Source organism: Pinus tabuliformis, chromosome 9 (genome assembly GCF_031772625.1).
Source record: "Pinus tabuliformis cultivar Carrire ecotype Pingquan chromosome 9, CPIR1, whole genome shotgun sequence".
NCBI classification, from domain to species: Eukaryota; Viridiplantae; Streptophyta; class Pinopsida; order Pinales; family Pinaceae; genus Pinus; species Pinus tabuliformis.
This window is the reverse complement of record NC_142307.1, coordinates 774,738,620-774,760,509: the sequence shown is the minus strand read 5'-3', so window position 1 is coordinate 774,760,509 and position 21,890 is coordinate 774,738,620.

Here is a 21,890-nt window from a genome sequence, read left to right as displayed (position 1 = left end):
GGTTTCCATTTGGCAGCTATCCATCCATAAAGGGCTCTTTCCGTAGGCCAGAAGCCTATAAATTTCCCTATTATGGCGTGTTCTTTCATGAACTCAATTCTGGCATTTATCAGGTGACCTTGTAGTTCGATTCTGGGCCTTTCTGCAGCTACAGGTTTGCAGGTGGCTGAGGTGACTTTTGGCGCCTCCTCCTTGTCTTTTTTCCTTTTGTCCTGCGGTTCGTTGTCCTGGCCTTGCGGATCTTCCGATTTTTTGTTCTCTTGCTGTGTTGAACCATCACTATTCAGGATCTCCCTGCTGATCGATCCGAAACGGAGGTCATTATCCTGCTCCTGTTGCATTGGGGAGGGCCCTGTCGCCCCCCCCTGCGGTGCCTCCATGGCGCCTGACTGGCGCAGTACTGGTGCTCTGTTCTCTCAGAGCTTAGATTAGGTATGGTTGCAGGGTATTTAGTCGTCTGGTAGCGCCGTCACGGGTTGCAGAGAAACCCTAATCGCCTTGCAGAGCTCGCTCTCCTCATATTTCTCAAGAAGTATTTATGTTTATTGTAGTTTTTAATTAAAAAAAATGTCATATAAACAAGTGTAAAATAAAATGAGTTATAGTTTTTTAAACATTTGGTATTGATTAGCCACCATGTTTTTACAAGTTAAGAGTTTCCATGGTGAGGTATTGATTTGCCACCATATTTTTACATGTTAAGAGTTTCCATGGTGAAGTAAGAGTGAACCTCATAATTAGAATCTTGTTACATAATTTTTTGAATACATGTATATATATATATATATATATGTTTAACTTGTATATTAATTATTTTTATAAATAATAATTTAAAATAAATTATAATTTAATTAATTTTTATGAATTTTTTAATTTTAATAATTTGAAATATCTCATGAAGTGTTTTATACTTCTTATGAAATAGTTCCTATTAACTTTTGTTGCATTTTAATTTATACAATTGTACTAATTCTTAAAACTATCCAATTACATAATTTCAATGATCATCATTATTATTATTAGGTGAAATAAAATTTGAACATCGTGAAGACAAAAAAAAATATTATTTATAATTTAATTTAACTTGTATGTAAATATTAAAAAGTAAAAAACAACATTAATTGATATAATAAAAAATAATATTTACAATAGAATAGACAATAGAGAAAAAGCATAGTTGTTTATGTTCAACCCATATATTATATAATCAATATAGATCTATCTTAATAAATCTACTAAAAGAGAGAAAGATCAATTTTCTTGCTATACAAACCCTTTTTAGAATGCACAACATGGAAAAAAGTTTTCACCTCAACATATTTAATCTTAACCTATATTAATTTTATATATACATATAAAATATATAATTTTTCTTTGTTTAAACTACATTTTAAATGCATAAATAGATATAATAACAACCTAAAGAAGAGTCATAACACTACAGCCTTGCTAGAGCGTATGTAAAAACTTTCATCGGTATTGGGAAGATATACTACATTCTCCATTCTTAAAACCCTAGGGTAAAACTCAAAACCTTAGTTCGCAAGAATGGAGCTATATTCGTTAAAAGAACCAAACCGTGTCCGCATTTAGAACAATAAGAAGCTGGAATTAGTTTCAGCGGGAACGCGTAGGCTGAAGACCGATTTCTTTTAAGGGTAAGAACCCTCTTCATTACCTGCAAAGTGCCAGAGAGCTAAAAGTAATAGGTTGGAAGAGAAGCCCGAAATAAAGTTTTAGATTAAAATTTTATAAATTAAAACTCACATTTAAATTAATGTTTTTCTCATTTAAATTATTTTTTTTTCAAATTCTATGAGTAAAAACTCACTTTTAAATTAAATTTTAAATTAAAATTTTATAAATAAAAGTCAGAAGTTAAAATTTAATAAATAAAAGTTAGAATTTAAAATTTTATAAATAAAAGTTAAAATTTTATGTTCAAATCTATATAGATTGAGAATAAAATCAATTATAATTAGTACATGTCTTTTTTTTTTATAAGCTATCAACTCAAATTTAGTTATTTTAAGAAACAGTAATAATGAAATTTAGTTATTTTAAAAAAAGTAATAAAGAAATAGCTGATTTTAATTTCTGATAATATAAAAATATTATAAAATACTTTTAAAAATATGCATTAAACTTGAATTCAAATCCCTATAAATTACATGGTAAATGTAAAAAAATAAATACATACAACTCCTAACCTAAATTCAAATCTCTATAAATTAGATAATGTAACTTACATAATGAAGAATTGAAAAAAAAAAAATTCAGATTTTTTTTGAAAACTTCTATCAAAAAATACATATCTTACGTTCTTCTTGTTCTTTACTGCTTGAATACACACTCTTAAGTTTAAAACAAGCATCTTAAAAATAATTATGAAAATTTTCCTAACAAATTTTTAATAATATCTTACTTTCTTCCCATTCTTTACTTCTTGAATACAAACTTTTAACTTTAAAACAAGTATCTTAAAAAATAATTATGAAAAGAATTCTAACAAATTATTAATAATATCTTTTAAACTTTTCTAAAAATATATGGATTAAGATCTTGAAATGTTCGATTGAGATTTGCATATGGGAGGAGCATGGTTATTGTTTTGAAGAAATTACGCTGACCGTTTAACTGATTGAGAAAAAAAAGTTAATTAGAAAAAGTCGAACATAGAAACTCCACAATCACAATGAAGATCATCAAGCACCCGCGGACATACAGGCGGTGGTCGAAATTAAATATTATCCCCCGGTACATTCACATAGGGTCAATATAGCGACGCCTATTGGTGAATAGCTTTGTATATATCTAGTTCACGGGACTGCAATCATTTCCCTTCGCATTGTTGAAAAACTGACTTCACAATGATTAAATTTTATCTTTGAAATGAGTAAGGTGATATTAGCTAATGTTAATGTTTTTACATAAGATAAACTTTAATATTATGTATTCGTTTCTTTTATCATTATTTTTAATTAAAATTTAAATAATTTTGATTATTATTTTTATTTAAATGAAAATGGGATAAGAATATTTTATTTTTTATTAAATTAATGAAAATAAAGAATAAAATATATCATAGATAAGATAATTTTTAAAATAATATTATTTTGAAATTTAAAATGAAATTATAATATTAAGAAATTAAAAGATAAAAGAAGTTAAAATAATAGCTATTTTTTTTTATTCTCGTAAAGAAGAAAATCAAAATGAGTAAAATTAAAATAAATTCTCAAAAATACTATAATTCAATTAAATATTGGAGATTCTAAAAAAAAAATTACACCCTTTTAAAATATCAATTGTATATTTATATTATTTATTGATTTTGAAATATTTATCAATGTACAATTTTCCTAATATTTTGACTTAGTAAAATTATGTAGATCTTAGAATATTTTTTTTATTATCTTTTTAGTACAAAAATTCTAAAACATACACATAATCCCCCCTTTTTCTAAAGTTTATAAATCAAATTCAATTTTAGTAAAAGTTAGTCACGATTATAGGGGTGGGAGGAGGTGAAAGGATTCTCATTAATCCTGAAGAAATCATAGAATGTAGATTTGCTTCAGTACTAGGAGTAAAGACAAATAATGAAGATGAGGATTATGGGCTGTTTCTCGAAGTCTCTCTCACAAAAAAGGAATCAAGGATATTGATGCACGGACATCTTACCTAGGTATAATGTTTACTAAAGGAGTTAGTTCCCTAAGTTAAGATTTAATTACTTAATGTATTTTCTCTAGAGTTTTAAGAGAAAATGAGAATTATTGTAATTAGGAGAAAGTTAGAGAGTATTTTGGAAGAGTTGAGAGATTTGAGGGTTAGTTAGATCTCATTTACAAATAAGGGATTAGGTGAGAGATTTTATGGATCATGAAAAATAGTGTGTGAGTTTGTTTATGATCTAAAATCTATTTTGGGTTCAGATCCACTTGTATAAATCTAGGTGAGCCATGAGACATGTAAAGTAAGAATGAGAATGAAAAGTGAGTGGCCAATTATTAAGCCAATATTTCTCTTGTAATTATTCAATTTATTAAGGAATTCTTTGTGAAATTTTATATGCATATGTATGGATTCTTTGTGTATGGATTTTAGTTTGATGTATGTGGGTTTTTATTTGCAGGCCCTAGCCTGCGCTGTCATTTTGGTATCGGAGCCAGAAGATTCATGCGTGAAATATTGGTAATAGGAGATCTTGGTCATTTGTGTTGAATCGTTGTTGAAGAAGTTCACCTTCAGGAGAATTCCGTGTGAAACGGTATGAGAAAGAGATAGAAAAATAGGAAGGAGTGGTGTTATTCACTCTTTGAAGTAACAGGGAGACACGTTGCTATAGAGATAAAAACACATTGTTGTAGATTGCGATTGTGTTTTTTATATGTGTCAATCGCCGGAGAATGGATTTTTTTGTCCTAGAAAGAGAAGATCTTGAGAAGATCTTGTCTATTGAAAGGGCTTCGAAAAATATGAGGTTTAAAGACATCATTGAGCCACATGAGTGAGGAGGCCATTGTCGAAAAAAAAATTGTTGTTCTTAAAGAAAGTCATTGTAGTAGAAAAGCTACATGGTGTTTTTTTTTATTTGCAACTAATTGATGTTGTGTTTATACGTGTGGAAGAGACAGGCAGTGGTGAGATTTTTATTGTCAAAGGAAAGGAGTATGATTTTTATTTTTATGTTCTTTAAGAATGTCTTATAATGGAAAATTATTATGAATGTGTTCTCATCTCTACGCTTTCCAACAACTCGCAATTCATTTTATTTTCTAAGGAATATTGCAGACTTGCTGAAGCTTTTCCCAGGTTTGAAGGTGATGTCCTTCATAGAGATTTGCCTTCAAAAGTATTTCCAATTGTCCTATGCTCAAAACTTGCATGTGGTATTGGGATTGTGTTCGAGGCATTACTGCATAAAACTGTTCGAAATTTCCCAAGTGAAAATGTTTCCTGGATTTGTGGTGCACGTTTATATTGGACGTTATTTCTATGATTCAACTTAGCATGTTAACCCATTCGTCCTTTTTGGGTCTGTCACTGTAGGTTTCACCTACCTGTAGGATGGATATGATTTTGTTTCCTCATTCGCCAGGTACCTACTGTCTATCATAATTCTAGTTTTGAGATTTCTCCCAAGCCTCTGCTATGTTCAAATTTCTAATTTAGTTTTGGCCCCTTTTGATATTAATTTTTCCTTTCTTTGCTTCTCCTCTACACAGGCACTTTGAGGGAAATCTGGAATTTCTTGGCTCACTGGGCATAGTTATTGCTTATCAGCGGTAGTGGATAACTCATTGTTCTTTCCTTTCAGGTTGGTGTCCCACGCCTCTTCTTACAGTCATCGCTCCTGCGATGGTTTTGGGGTTATAGAACCATATGGAGGACAAGTCGCGTATCAAGTTTCCCACATGAAAAAAGTCCTTCTCTATTTCAATTGATATAAAGACGCCCTGAGGTGGCATTTTCTGTCGAGGCAGAGGAATTAGTTTTGGGTAATTCTTAGTTTTAATATCTTCGCGACATTTAAACTATTACTTTACATATGCAAGGAGAGAGCAGGTTAGGAATTAATGCACTATAGGCTGGTTAGTGTTAATTGTTATACTGTCTATCCTATTGTATATCATACTGTTTGTACTCCAGTTATTTTGAGTTGATTTGGGGGAAGAGGAATTGTAAACCCACGTTGAGAGGTTATATATAAATAGTTAATTTTGTATCTTAGTAGTATTAATGTATTTTTTTTCATGCCTGCTTCTTGCAATTTCTACCACTGCTTATGGTTTTTCCGTTTCCTGTTACAAAATGTTAATGCCTAGATTCCTTCATTTCTTTACTGCCGCATAGTTATTAACAATGCTGGTATTCATAAGTTTGATTGTTATTACTTTGTCATTTTGAATATAACGATTTTTATTTTTATTCTCTTTGTGAGAGACTCTTTTTCTTATGGAGTGTATTGGGCTAAAAACCCTTACCCATTCCATACTTGCAGATGGTTTGAAGGTAAATGCTGGTTGTACAAATAGCATTTGTTTAATTCTATACTTTCAACCACATTTAGGAATTATACCAATTTCTATGTTATTCAGAGAAATGCTCAGTTTTATCGGTAGAAATGTGTTTACTAGTTTGACTTCGTATAACGTTAAGGAAATACTCAACATCTAAGGTTCTTATGTGTTATGCATAGATATGCATTATATTTGTTTCTGTGCGTGCACATTGTAATTTTTCTTGTTCAAAATCCGATTATAATTATGGATTTTTCCAAGCCATTGTTCTAGGGAACTTATTCATACAATCATATCCATGCTTGATATAAAATTCCGTAAAATATTTAGGTTTTCCTTCTCTCATACTTTGAGATTAACCACGCAACTGTATCTCTTTTCATTTATTTTTTTTATTAAAACTTGGATTCACTATCCAAACTGGCAAGCACCGTGGTATGGGGGTTAAGATTCTCACACCTCAAATTCCCTTTTCAATCCACATGTAAGTTCATATTCCCATAATCATAAAGTTAGTCTTTAAACAGAATTTCATTTCGAATCATAGGGTACACATATATTTTAATTAACTTCGGATCTCAAATATCGAAATTTATAATCCTTTAAATAAAGGTATAAGACAACATCTAGTCTTGCCATTCTTAATGAAAAGATATACAGAGTGGCATAAAGATAAACAACTTATCAGAATAATTCGACCATTATCTAATACAAAGTTAAAAAAAGTGAAATAATATAAAAACGAGAGAACAACTTATCACGAATAATCGAATCGGTATCACCATAAGAGGATAACTTGGAAAATATCACACGTTCACAACCCAACCTTGAATTATCATCCTCTAGTCCACCCTCTTGCTAATATGTTCTTGTGAGTGATCAACCCTCTTGTTGATCGATTTAGTGGGTATTTAACACCTTTCTTTCATGATGAAGCTTTCGTTAGTGACTTCCTTCTTTTGTGGACTTCTTATCCACTTGCCTAGGATTTTCCATTAAAGCCCATTTTTCTGTCCCATGATGCTTTTAAGCTTTTCTAAGCTTAGAATCTCTCCCCAGCTAAGAAACTTAATGGATTATTCTCTCCCATCTATTAATTTTATCTAGAATTATTATCATGAAAGAATTATCCAATCTCATTTACCTATGATATTATATATATTTTTTGTTTTGGGAAGAATCTCGTTTTCAATTATCTCATTCCCAAGTACTTCCGATCCTCTGTTGGTTATTTATTAATAAAATTATTATTTACATAATAATATCAATATTCTTCATGGCCTTTTTCCACTATGCCTACCGACACAATACCATTTAAAAAAAAAATTACATCAATGGAGATATATTACAATAGTTGGGTAATGAATTTGAGTTATGCCGAACTTGACATTTTTTTGAGTTATGGTGCATTGGAATGGTGTTTTAGTGACAATTTTATCATTTTCCAGTCATATTTTCAAGGTCTTCCATATCTCTCTTCATATTTTTTTATTGGCAGAGAGCTTATTAGTGATTGTAATCAATGTTTATTTACAATAACTATCATGCCTCCAAGGAAAATAATGATCGCTTGGAGAGGCGGTGGCATCAATATTGGGTTTAAATCAGTTCTCCACTTTTCCTATGATATTGTAGATATTGTGTTCGATGTTGTCACTTTGGAGGTCCATGAGGAGATTCTGGTGCTAGAAAACATGGAGGTGGGGGATTTGTGCATATTATTCTCATTCAGAATTTGTGAGGGATGATGTAAAGTCACTTCCTACTCCTGGTAGATTTAGGAAGAGGAGACATCATTTTATGAGTTCTTTGGCCATGAATAAACAATTTTTGAACATGTTGTGTCTTATCTTTAAGGATAAATAGGTGGAAAACTATAATTTTTTATCCTCCTTATAAGACTTGAAATTCTATTTGGAAAATGTAGACTCTTGTCTGGAGAAGGTGGAGAGTTTCTTGGTGAATGATTATGATTTAGGGGATCCTACTGATCCTACAACTGATAGTGTTCAGACCCTTGCTCTAATTCCTTCACATGATGACTAGGTTGATACCTTTTTTTTTTTTTTTTTTGCCCTCCCATTTTTTTCATTTGAGTTTGTACTTTGGGGATATATTGCTGCTCTCAACTTGTGCAAGCTTAATGGGTTATTTTGGGCATATGTGTTTGAACTCTCCTTTAGAAAGATTTGTGGGTTGTGGTATTTAGTCGCTCCTTTCTTTTGCAGGATTAATGTGTTCTTCTGGATTGTATAGGCACAAACTCCTTTTGTAGGCTCTGTGTACTAAGGAGATGGGGTAATTTCGTCACCGATTTTTTCGGTCATGGGGATGCAGAGGTTATAAACACTATCTTATTTTGGTTCATTGTTGACTGTAATAGGCTTGTTATCTCTTTCCAATGTCAACAATTGGCATGGAGGAAATTTTTGGTGTATTGTTGCACGGTGCTATGACAAAATTGTTGGCTATCAGAAAAATTGATGATCTTAACTTCTTTGATGTTCTGATAGGAAAATTACTTGGAGAAAATCTTGTTTTCTTTGTCTGTTTTATGTCGGAATCATGCATGAATTTTGTTTTGTTGTGTGATGCATCGACATATGGTGACTCTGGCCTAATGATAAATGATTATGGTCTTAATTATGTTGGGTTATCAGTTTATCTTGAAGGTTGTGGATCCTTGTATAATGATTGACATAGTATAGTTATTCTCTTGCTAACAAGATTTGTGTGGCCATGTGAGTTGTAAAAAATGGTTTGTAAAATTTCTCCATTTTTAGTGATAAGTAATATGAATTATTTTTATTCACAAAAAGATGCATTAATGATTATGACTTAATCACCAAAATATATAAATATGTGGTACATGATGTACATGGTATTCAATTGCACTTGGTGGGTTTTGGTAATAACTACATGCATATAGTGTCATTTTTAACCCAATCATTAAGACAATTAAAGTTATAAAACTCACCATTTATTTACGAGTGTTTTAGTTTAATGGTAATTATTTTATCACATCTTTATTCATAAAAGGGGTTTTAAAATTGTGGAAAAAATAACTAATATCTTGCAAGTTTTGGGGATATATAGAGTTTGGGAGGGTTATAAATATTGGAGGTGGAAAAAAGGATATCTTATAAAAATATGTTTTTTAATTAGAAAGATATATTAGGATGAAATTTCAGCAAAAACATTTTGAAAGGTAGTTTTCGATATATGGGTAAATTAGAGGTATTCTTTATTGTGCCACAACTGAATGTTTTATGTCACAACTTCACTAAGTGGATACTTTGCACATTTATCATCTAAATTTGGAGTCAAATAATTGATTTTGAGTCTTGGTTATGTCATGAAACTAGAACTTATTAGTTATGTTGGTGGTATTATTGGTTTCTTGGGTGCAATGCCCTTCTTTTGCAGGCTTACATTTTCTTTTCACCTTGATATTTCACTCCTTCTTGGCCCCTTCTTCATACTTTTTGGGTTTAGCTAAGGAATTTAAAGGATAATCCCTAAACAGATTACCTTTTTCGTGGTTATTTATATAATGGAAAGATATTTATTCATAGTATATTATTTGTAAACAATCCATATTAGCTAATATAAATAGACTCTTGGAAGGAACACAAAACACTCTACACAAATTTTTGCATGAGTTATATATATTTCTATTTTTTTTTCTAATATTTTAACAAATAATCTCATATTCTTTTATATCTTGACAAACATCTCTTTGAATATAGCTAAGTCCACACCATATATATGGTGAAATAATTCTTTTGATTCTAGAGATATTCATATATAAATTTCTATACACATTTTTCTAGTGGAAGAGGACTCCACCCTCCTTAGAGAACTTATCCTTGTTTTCAAAACTTATGGAAATGGCAACAAGAAAATCCTTCTACAATAGCTCCAAATCTACCTACCCTTTCGATTCCCATTTTGATTTTATCCACCATATTAACTCCTTTCCTTAGAGTGAAATCCACCTAAACTTCCCAATGAGCGCATGATCTTGCACATATTAAATGTAGTCTGTAACCATAGCTAATGTAACTTCATATCTGAAGTTTTCAATCACCTTAGCTGGTGCACGGCTACACCCGGCATAAACCATACTTAGAAACTTGATGTCAGGGTCAACCCACACATACCCACAGTCTGCATTTATTCAACAATGCATCCAAAATTGTCCCAGGATATTTAACTCAATGAAGGAGTTAAATCTTCGGACCATAAATGGTCAAGGCCCCTTTATACAACCGTTCCTTTGTATCGGAACCAATCACCCCGTTGTAACCCTCTGTCGGGACTATAATAAACCTTCAGAACCACAGTCCCTATATATAACTTTTCATATGCTTTGGTTTCACACAAAACACTATCAACACTAATCTCTCAGTGAAATCCTTACACAAATGAATTCCACACAAATACGCCTTATTCCTCCTTTATATGGTTCTGCACAGAACCCGAGGCTAAAACCTCATTGCAATCAGCCATCGCATGTTCAACGGGTCATACATATATATGCCATCACCCCTCCTCCGACTCTGATATAACTATCAGATCGTTTAACACATGCTTTTGCGTTAAAAGGGTCGCGCCATATAAACTATCAGAAATATTAAACATATGGGAATACAAAGGAAATCTCGTGCCAACTCATGTATTGGACTTCAAATGTTATGTATTTGCATTCTCAAATACCTTCGAGTCCGCTCCTTCCAAGTCTGTGCGCTTATAATCCCGATCACTGCCAATGCCAATATATTATCAACACCAATCGCCGATTATCATTGTCGGCATTATCACAACACTCATACTGTTGACTCTTGCCACCTTTGATTGTCGATATGCGATTTAATTGTGACTATTGATTTGGCCATGATCCAGTAGTCCGTCATTAATCGCTACTTACTCTTCACAATTCTCCAAGGCTCATTCCGATCAATTTAAAAGGGTCTTCCGCCGATGCGATTAAATCACAGCCGTTGATCTATAAGATCTAATGGCTGTTGAGCGTCACTTGCACTTCTCTGTTTATTCCTTTTACTTGGAATTTCTCCGTTGTTTCAGTGAGTTTTCTGTGGTTTCTTTGTTTTATTCAGGGCTTTGGCTTCTACCTTTCCACTGCTCAAGCACTCTGAGCTTACTCCTTAGTGAATCCTCACTCTGCTACCTCTCCAGAGCTTCACTTTGCCACTTCAATTAGACTCGATGGTCCATTTCAATTCTGCTGAATCAACCTCCTCTCTCTCTCTCTTCGTGTTCCACAGAACTCTGTCTGTAACCCCCTGTCACAGAACCTACGAGTTCAATTCATAATTCATCATAAACATGCAATTCACACTCTATTGAGACATTCAGAAATAACTTTGTATATATATTAATGTAAATGCAAAGATTACATTCGAGACTCCTCGTCTCGCCCAGGCCTGATTCTACTATTGGTGGCCTCCTCCTCTGCCCGTAGGCTTACATATGTTTATATAGAAACTGGGATTGGATTACTATGAAGGACCTGATCCCATCCTTTAACAAAAGCCTAAAGCTCACTACATGCATGCATATGTACATATATGGCAGACTTTATCCATTCCATCTTTTCTCTGTTTTAAAATAGAAAAGCCCCCTGTTTTTCTCAATGGTCCACATCTATTCTCCCTTTTATGCCTAAAATCTCTCCCTTGCTCCTAGGATCATGGAACTACTCATGTTCTCATTTATTTGTTTTGAGAGCATCTAATTAAATCACACTTAAAAGCCTAAATATTAAATTGACTTGAGACTTAGGAAACTAATTTCCCAAAAACACATGACCCCTTATGTCTACTATTTACAATGATTTTCCTTGGGCTGAATGCTCCTGCATCAGACTCCCAAAGTAGAAAATATTCATGATCTCCTGATCATGTGTCTTCTGGTCTTGGTCTTCCTGGATCCCACACTTTGTTCTGTAACTATCCAGATTCTTTATTCCTTTGTTGCCGTCGCACTTCTACTGTCTTTTTCTCCATTTTATTCTTCTTGTCAATCAGGTTCAAATTCTGATTGATCTTGCTTGCTGCTATTACCATTTTCCTCCATTTGAGTTGCTTCATCATCTGCCTCCATATTTCTTCAATTTCTATGTCCAGCATATCTTTGGGCTGGTCCATCTTCTGCTTCTTACTTCTGTCTTTTTCTCTTTGTTTTAGGTTATTGTTGTTGTCTTCTATGCTGACTTTTCTTTTACTTGCTTCGTTCTTTGGTTTACTTGCTACCATTTTTGCTTTACTTGTTGCCTCCCCATCATCCTTACCCTCTCTCATGATTAAATCATGACTGTTCAACAAATTAATTTCTCCATTCCATGGATTGAATTCTTCCACAAAATTCTCTTCTTTCACTTTTATTTCGTTGTTCACTTGTGCCAAATCTCCTCCAGCATTTGCAACAAAACTTGCATTCACAAAACACTTGTTAAAATTAAAAACATGAGGCCTTGGTGCCTCTTCTTTCTTTGGCAACATTTCAATTTGTTGCTCTATTTCCTCTTCCTCTGTCAGCATATCAGTATGCTGATTTGAATTCTTAGCAAAATTCATGAGACTGTCCATTAGTCTCTCTTCCACACCATCTGTTCTAATGATGCCTTCCTACTCTTGCCCACTGTAGTGAACTCCTCCTCCTTTAACCTGCTGCTGGTTATCTTTACTTTGAAATTGTTTGATTCCTACCACCTCTTTACCATCTTCAAACAATCTCTGCTCAATCTCTTTGATCACATACTCATACTCATTCATGCTGTTTAATGAACTTGCAAACAAATTATTGCATCTTCCTGTCTCCATGCCTACTTGAGACATATCTTCTTCTTCAGAAACTGTAACTGCAGCTTCTGTTCTACCGTCAGGTTCTCTTATCAGTTTCTCCAGTAGTTTAATTTCCTCTTCACACTCAGTAATCACTTCATCACAATGCTCTCTTATTCCAGATTCATCCTTTACATGCTGTGTTACAGTATTAAAACACTGTCTTCCTTTGATCCTTGTAATCTCAAGGTCTTTCTGCTATAGCAAATCACTACTTTCCTCATTCAAGAGGTCTTCTCCATCATACTCTGTTCTCCTAGAGTACTCCTCCAGACTTTCGATATCTTCAAAAGACTCTCCATCCTCTTCAAAACACTCCTTTGTTAGTGTTCCTTTTCCCAAGGTTAAATCCTTTGCATAGGGTTCCTCCTTCTTATAATCCTTCAATAGATGTCCTTCTTCCCTACTGTCTATCTCAACAGTTTCCATGGCTATCTCTATTATGCCTATCATCATAGTGAATTGATGATCCTTTACTATGTTTTCAGCTAACATAGTATCTTCCTCAAGTTTGCTTAGTCCCTTGCTATTTATCTCACCTCTGAAGATATCTTCAAATGGCTATTTTTCTCCTGCAATATCTGCCATCATACACAAACTATCACTTTTAAAAATATAAGACCCTATGGTCTCACTTGATGGTTCAACCATCATATCTCCTTGTTGTTCTAAATCATTCATATGATTCAGAAATTCGTTGTTGGTCTCTTCTTCAATCTACTCAAGCCCTTCACTTAGTTGCTTGACATCTTCCACCAGCTGTATATGAGATCTATCTACTCATATTCTTCTAGAACAGAATTTTGATTCTGCTGGTCTTTTTCCTTCCTCATGACAATATCACCAAATTGTCCTTCACCTGCAAACATACACAAATTGTCAGATTTAAAACCATGTGACCCTTCGGCCTTACTTGAAGTTTCAGTCTTCAAGTCTTCATCTTCACTATCTCCCAGAAATTCTCCTTGTTCTGGTTCACAAATGGATTCTTCCATTTCTAACTCAACTTCCTTGAGTTTTCCATTCAACCACTTCACCTTCTTTTGTTGCAGCCTTCTCTACATCTCATGCCATTCTACTGGCTTCTTCCTCAAGACCCAACCTAGTCTCTGGCTTTCCTTAAGCATTCTCCTTAATGCATTTAGTTGTTCTTTTAATTCAGCAACCTCTTTGTCAATTTCTTCTTGACTCATTCTCTTGCCATTTGCCTTGGCATCCTTCTTCTCATATCTTCTGTTGTGGCTTCTCTCTGAACCTCTGCTATGACTATCAGTAGTCATCTTCTTCTCTTCTTTCTTCATGATCTCCTTTGCAACAAGTTTCTGCAACAACTCGTCCTCCTAGCTACAATATTACCTCATTAAGATCTCCTCACTCAGTCTTTTGGTAAGCGTAGGTCCTCTGTCTGGAACCTCTTCTTGAGAAACACCTTTGCTCCTTCTAGTCTTCTGCAATCTCTCACTCTCTCTTGAGAACACTTCATCTATCCTCTCTATCCAATCTCTTATTGGATTCTTCAGGTTCACTGCCACTTTTCTTTTAGAGTATTCTCCTTACTCTATCTTCAAGAACACATCTGTTCTTCTCTCACAACTTCTCTTGTTGTCCTTTATGAGATGCTTCATCTGCAACCAACAATCTTCAATTTAACTTTGAGATAAAATACACTATCTTACCTCCAAGATCTATGCATGATCTTGCTCTCCCATTCTTCTACACTTTGAATGGCTTGTCCTCTGGTTGGTTTCCAAGTCCTCTACTGGAACTACTATAGTCTTCCAAGAACTTCAAAGTTCCCTCTTACAGATTACAAATCTACTCTGATTTCAAACTTCTGCTCTAATACAGATCTACTCTGATACCACTAATGGTGTAGGGCTACACTTGGCATAAACCATACTTAGCCAACTGATGCCAGGGTCAACCCGCACATACCCACAGTCTGCATTTATTCAACAATGCATCCACAACTGTCCCAGGATATTTAACTCAACGAAGGAGTTAAATATTCAGACCATAAATGGTCAAGGCCCCTTTATATAGCCGTTCCTTTGTATCGAAACCAATCACCCCGCTGTAACCCTCTGTCGGGACTATAATAAACCTTCAGAACCACAGTCCCTATATATAACTTTTCATATGCTTTGGTTTCACACAAAACACTATCGGTGCTAATCTCTCGGTGAAATCCTTACACAAATGAATTCCATGCAAATACGCCTTATTCCTCCTTTATACAGTTCTGCACAAAACCCGAGGCTAAAACCTCATCGCAATTGGCCATCGCATGTTCAACGGGTCATACATATATATGCCATCACCCCTCCTCTGACTCCGATATAACTATCAGATCATTTAACACATGCTTTTGCGTTAAAAGGGTCGCACCATATAAACTATCAGAAATATTAAACATATGGGAATACAAAGGAAATCTCGCACCAACTCATGTACTGGAATTCAAATGTTATGTATTTGTGTTCTCAAATACCTTTGGGTCCGCTCCTTCCAAGTCTGTCTGCTTATAATCCCGATCTCTGCCAATGCTGATATATTATCAACGCCGATCATCGATTATTGCTGTCGGCGATATCACAACACTCATACTGTTGACCCTTGCCACCTTCGATTGCCGATATGCGATTTAATCGTGACTGTTGATCTGGCCACGATCCAACGGTCCACGATTAATCACTGCTCACTCTTCGCAATTCTCCAAGGCTCATTCTGATCACTTTAAAAGGGTCTTCCATCGATGCGATTAAATCACAGCCATTGATCTATAAGATCTAACAGCTACTGAGCGTCACTTGCACTTCTCTGTTTATTCCTTTTACTTGGAATTTCTCCGCTGTTTCAGTGAGTTTTCTGTGGTTTCTTTGTTTTATTCAAGGCTTCAGCTTCCGCCTTTCCACTGCTCAAGCACTCTGAGCTTACTCCTTAGTGAATCCTCACTCTGCTACCTCTCCAGAGCTTCACTTTGCCACTTCAATTAGACTTGATGGTCCATTTTGATTCTGCTGAATTGACCTCCTCTCTCTCTCTCTCTCTCTCTGTTCCGCAGAACTCTGTCTGTAACCCCCTATCACAGAACCTACGAGTTCAATTCATAATTCATCATAAACACGCAATTCACACTCTATTGAGACATTCAGAAATAACTCTGTATATATATATATATATATATATATATATATATATATATATATATATATATATATATATATATATATATATATATATATATATTAATGTAAATGCAAAGATTACATTCGAGACTCCTCGTCTCACCCAGGCTTGATTCTACTATTGGTGGCCTCCTCCTCTGCCCATAGGCTTACATATGTTTATATAGAAACTGGGATTGGATTACTATGAAGGACCTGATCCCATCCTTTAACAAAAGCCTAAAGCTCGCTGCATGCATGCATATGTACATATATGGCAGACTTTATCCATTCCATCTTTTCTTTGTTTTAAAATAGAAAAGCCCCCTGTTTTTCTCAATGGTCCACATCTATTCTCCCTTTTATGCCTAAAAGCTCTCCCTTGCTCCTAGGATCATGGAACTACTAGAGGTCATGGAACTACTTTCCATGTGAATATTCAATTATAACTAGAGGTTATGAACTCTATTTTCGTGCATCCTCGACTATCTTATGTTTCCTAACCTCCCTTAACAACAACTCTTGGAATGAGGGATATTCTACATGATTCATGGGTATATTTTTTGGTCGTTATGATTATTATTAGTTCCTTACCTTTCATTACACCTAGCATTCCATTTGTCATTTCTTCCTTCCTTGATACTACCATCACCATTCATTTCTATAAACACCGACTGCATCACCTATCATGGAAGCTACTATGATTTAAATTACTTGACATACTTTATGTTAATATTGTTGGAGATATTAAATCATACTTGTTGTATACTTAATACAGTATAGTAATAATAATAGAATGTATTGGTTAGGAGGTTATTTATTATCTCTAAGTTTTAGGTGTGGTTCATATATTCTCTCAACTAATTGATTATCTACCTAAGATATTCAATTTATGTTAATGCCTAATTTTTTGTATATCTAGGTGATATTGTGATTATGATAAAGTGCATAGAGTAGAGTTTATTATGTGAAATAATTCTAAATTGGTATAAGAGATGGTAGTTTTGTGTTGAAGCCCCTAATGATAGGGCCTAGGAAAATTTGAGATATGTGAGTTCTAATCCCCTATAAATATGTATGAATAGAATATGTGAGTGTAGATAGGTTAGTGTTTTATGTTTTGTGTAATTTTTTTTTATTTTTTTTTTTGTGTGTTTGCGTTGCATAAAGAACCATTGTTGGAAGAGATTGCATCTATGGATGCACCTGGTGTTGAGTTGGTGTGTGATTGGAATTAACAATTAAATGTCGTAGTGACTAATTCCAATTGTTTTGATGATATTGTTAACGAGTAAGTAATATATTTATAAAAATATATGGTTCCCTATCCGTGTATGCTCTTGCTTTCTTCCTACCCCCCATCGTCTCCACAAAAAAAAACTTACCACGAGAACCTATCTATGTTTGAAATAATGAAAAATGCATTCAAACTAGGGTCTTGATATCACGGATAAGAATTAATATTTCACATTAATTGAAGGAATAAAAAATGTCACATGGATGAAGGGAAACTTTTTCCCAATGCAACAAATTTAATTTTAATGCGGGGATTTTACATGTAGTTAATCACTATGTGGAATTGTGTTACACATGCTAATTTTGTGATGCCATTTTTTTCTTTTTGAATTTTTATATCAATGCTCATGTCTTGGTGCCCATCGACAATGGATAGTAGTCTATCACTCACCATGTCCATCCATGTAAAGGAACCATGGCGCTCACTACTATTGGAAAAAACATCCATGTAGACTCATGTGCTTCAAGGAAATTTCAACATGATAAAAAACAATGATTGGTTTTGTTGTCATCATATTTGGTGGTGTGCTTATATTATTTTTTAGTACGAAAAAAATGTTATATTTATCTTTTTATTTGTAAAGTAATGATGAATCTCGAAATGCATATGAAGGTCATGCTATAGTAGGAACTCAAATGTATTTTGTATTAAACTTCTTTCCAAGATAACAGTGAGTAGAAAAGATGAAATTCATGTGCCTCGATAGATGTACGTCCATAGAATGTCTAGTAGTTCAATTATTACGTAATAAAAATGATGAATTGATTTACTGGTTAGAAGTAATTGTATCTTCAATAGATCACGGAAGTAAATATCAGTATGGATCATTTTATAGTTATCTTCGTACTTTAATATCTATGAAACGATCCCTAATTAGTTGTTGAATACACGAGAGTGGTTTTCTAGTGAAGTTATGTGACTTGGAGCAGTCTAGTTATTGACTTGGGGAGATTATTGATTTCAAATTTTTGGAGCGGAACTAAGGAATGCAACTAACAATATACACATTTAGGAAGGTTAGGAGATAGATTTTTAAATTTCAATAAAAACTATTTCAAAATGATTAGAGAATTTGATGAAGACTCAACCAAAAGAAACTTCAAGGAAAGTATTCATTAAGAGATGGTGTTGGAAATTTTAACCCCCACCTATCTTATCCTTAAGACAAGATATTCCTCATCATAGAATATATTCGCTAGCAGGTTGTTAATTAGCCATTAGTTTTAGTTGTGGTTTAGATATTCTCTCAACTAATTATATTTTCTCTCTCAGAAAGTCAATCTATCTTAATTCTTAACTTTTTGTATAAATATGTGATGTTGTGATTATAATAAAGTACGTAGAATAGAGTTTATTGTGTGTAATAATTCTAAATAATATTTAACCTAGTATCAATTCACTTTGAACCTTATAACTTGAAATAGTAAAACTAATGAGCACAATTTTTTAATAATATGTAAAGTACTTAGGGACCACTATGCAAGAATAAATAAATATAGTACTTATAACATTCCTACAAGAATGCCCCTAGGTATATATTACTTGGTGAAGTATGTTATGTTAAATTATGGAATCTTCGGTTCAATCCCATATTTACCCATATCCAAATTATATAATGAAACAACCCTACTCTACCCTAGTTACTAATTTCACTGGTCTTTAAATAAAAATCCCAAAATAAATAACTACACTAATAAATTTTATGTTAAAATTCATATTTAGAAATATCTCCCAAAATTAATACTACAAACATATAGATAAATTAATGAAAATTGATTTTAATATATATATATATATATATATATATATATATATATATATATATATATATATATATGAAATGACATCTAACCTCATACTTAAAACAAACAAACAAAAGCATGATTAAACTAGAAACAATGGATAATAACTTATTGTTCTTTAATAAGACAACAACAATACCCTCTCTTAGATATTTCCACCACGATGATGGATTTATGGAATATCTGTTGTTTGAAGGTTTTGGTCTAGTGCAGGTAGGTCTTCACTGCACACCCCTATGTTGGGCTTTCATGTGTCGAAGACGGAGATAGTTGAAGAGGAAGTGAATCGTAAGACTTTGGAAGTGGTCGTAGCATGGATTAGAACTAGAATAGTAAGTGGCTAGCAAGGAAGTGAGCTTCATTTGTGGCATTTCAATACTAAGTAGGCTAATAGTTGAGGGGAAAAATTTTATTTCTACCTTTTGAAGCATTCTTAATATGTTTTTCTTTGCATGGTGGAATTTAGTTTATAGTTTATAGGGTGTCTCAATGGTATGGAATTTCATTGCTGTGTCTAGGGTTTTATGGCTATTGGACCCTTATCAGAGTGAATCTTTATATTATTTTGTTCTATATTTGCTAACTCGAATCTCGAGCCCAGTTGGTAGCCAAGTGTTAAATATTTTCATATCTTGACCTATACCCTATCAATATTTCTCATTTGTTTACCAAATTATTTGGGGGTGTATTTAGTAGGGCTTATGCTTTCACTGAGTGCCCATGCCTTGTTAGTGTATTGACTCTCATTGGGGTTCTGGAGGTCAAGGCCCTTAGGGACAATATCAGGCTCGAATCTAATAATATACCACTGCAGCTATATTTCACTAGTCCACCCCTCCTGAAATTCAAGAGGGAATTTGTCAATTAGAATCCTTAACAAAAAATGATCGCTAAACCTACTTTAATTCATAAATCCAAATTGAAGTACCTAGCTAGGTTTCCGAACCTAGCCATACAATGGGATGGCAGAGTCAATATCTCAATTTCATTACTCTTTATTGGCAAACAAAGGCACTCCTTGGGAGGGTCCTTAAAGAAAAACACAAGGACTGAAATGACATTATAGCTTTTGTTATGAGTTGAACACGACCTACTCTCCCGCATAGCCATCCTTGATCCTAGCTTGGTCTTCATAGAGGGTTCACCTCTAATGTGGCATCATCAGGTACAATCACCCAGGATCCAACCCCACTTTCCTCCTACCATAATTGATGTTTCATCGAGCCTCTTCGCTAATGTTTTTCACTTTTACTAAAATAGCTTATCAAAAAACACATGTAGCTAGTGATAGTTGGCACTTGATTTTTGTATATCTAGACTAGAGCATGTGAGAAACTTGAACTACAAATTAGTTTTATTTTAGGATAGTTCTAAGTGATAAAAAAATATATCATAACTGTTGTCTCGTTCCTTTGTGGAAAACAATGATAATGCTAATGATAAAGCGTGATCCCTAATTTTAAATGGAAATTATTTTGAAACCATAGAAAATTTCTTTAACTAAAAAAGTATATATATATATATATATATATATATATATATATAATTAATTTTACAAATTATAGATATATGTATATTTTTAAAAGTTAAAAAATATATTTTGTTTTACAAATTATGTATATTCTAAAAATCCTATTATCTGTGATAACTAATTTTATTATAGCGAATTTTCTTATACAATAAAATAAAATAAAATAAAATAAAATAAAATATTATATTTTGTATTAATAAATAAAAAAAAATTATTTAAAAAAAAAAAACAAAAACAAATCAAACTTTATAATGACACTGCGTACAATAAAATGAAATTCTAACTCAAAATTTGAAAACAATATCAGCACTTAGTTACCCAGATTCTATGCTGTGAATAGACTGTAAATATGAAATATGAAGAATAATATTGTCTCTCCATGGTTGCATGAATAATGTGATGTCCTTGTATGAGTCCTCTATTAAAAGTGTCAAAGCTCCATAATTGATCCATCGAATGCTTGTTTGGCCAAGCGGCAATATGTGTAAATGTCCAATCTAGTTCTTAAAATTAAGAGAATAGCAAATGTAGTAACCTCAAAGAATACCTGAACCAAGCTCAATGCAATGCATACCAAAGTTAACCTATCACGTAAATTGAAAATGCCAAAAGTAAAAAGCTAAGCATTCCAATGCGATCGCAATCTTGATTGGATGTGTAGGTGCCAGATCCATATCTGCTCAGTTTAAAGCAACCCACAACAATAGAAAATGGGTCAATTTCGTCAATTTTGTTGATGATAATCAGTAATATTCTACCAGTAGTGGAATTTTATGGCAATTGATGATGGGTCTGTCGCCTCTTTCCTTCCATTTCGAGTATTAATTCTGTATGACACCGATAATATTAATCACCATTCATACCAAATCTGTACACAGAAATGGAAATGGTTCTCAACCCTCAATAATGGATTGCCACGAAAGGGTAGCAAAATGCAACAAGTCTGATATTTTGCAATACAATTTCATTTTAGTGAAAGAATAGTACTCTTTTTTTCAATTGTGGTTAATAGGTTTTTTTTTACTCCTTTTTTCAATTATGGTTAATAGGTTTTTTCTAAACTGTGTTTCATAGTCAGTCACTAAGTGATCGTTGTATCTATTCAATCTACTCAAAATTTTATCTTATTAGGCCAAGATAAAAAGAATTTGACACTATAACTTCCCAATTGACAAAATAATTAACAATAAAAACTCAACTA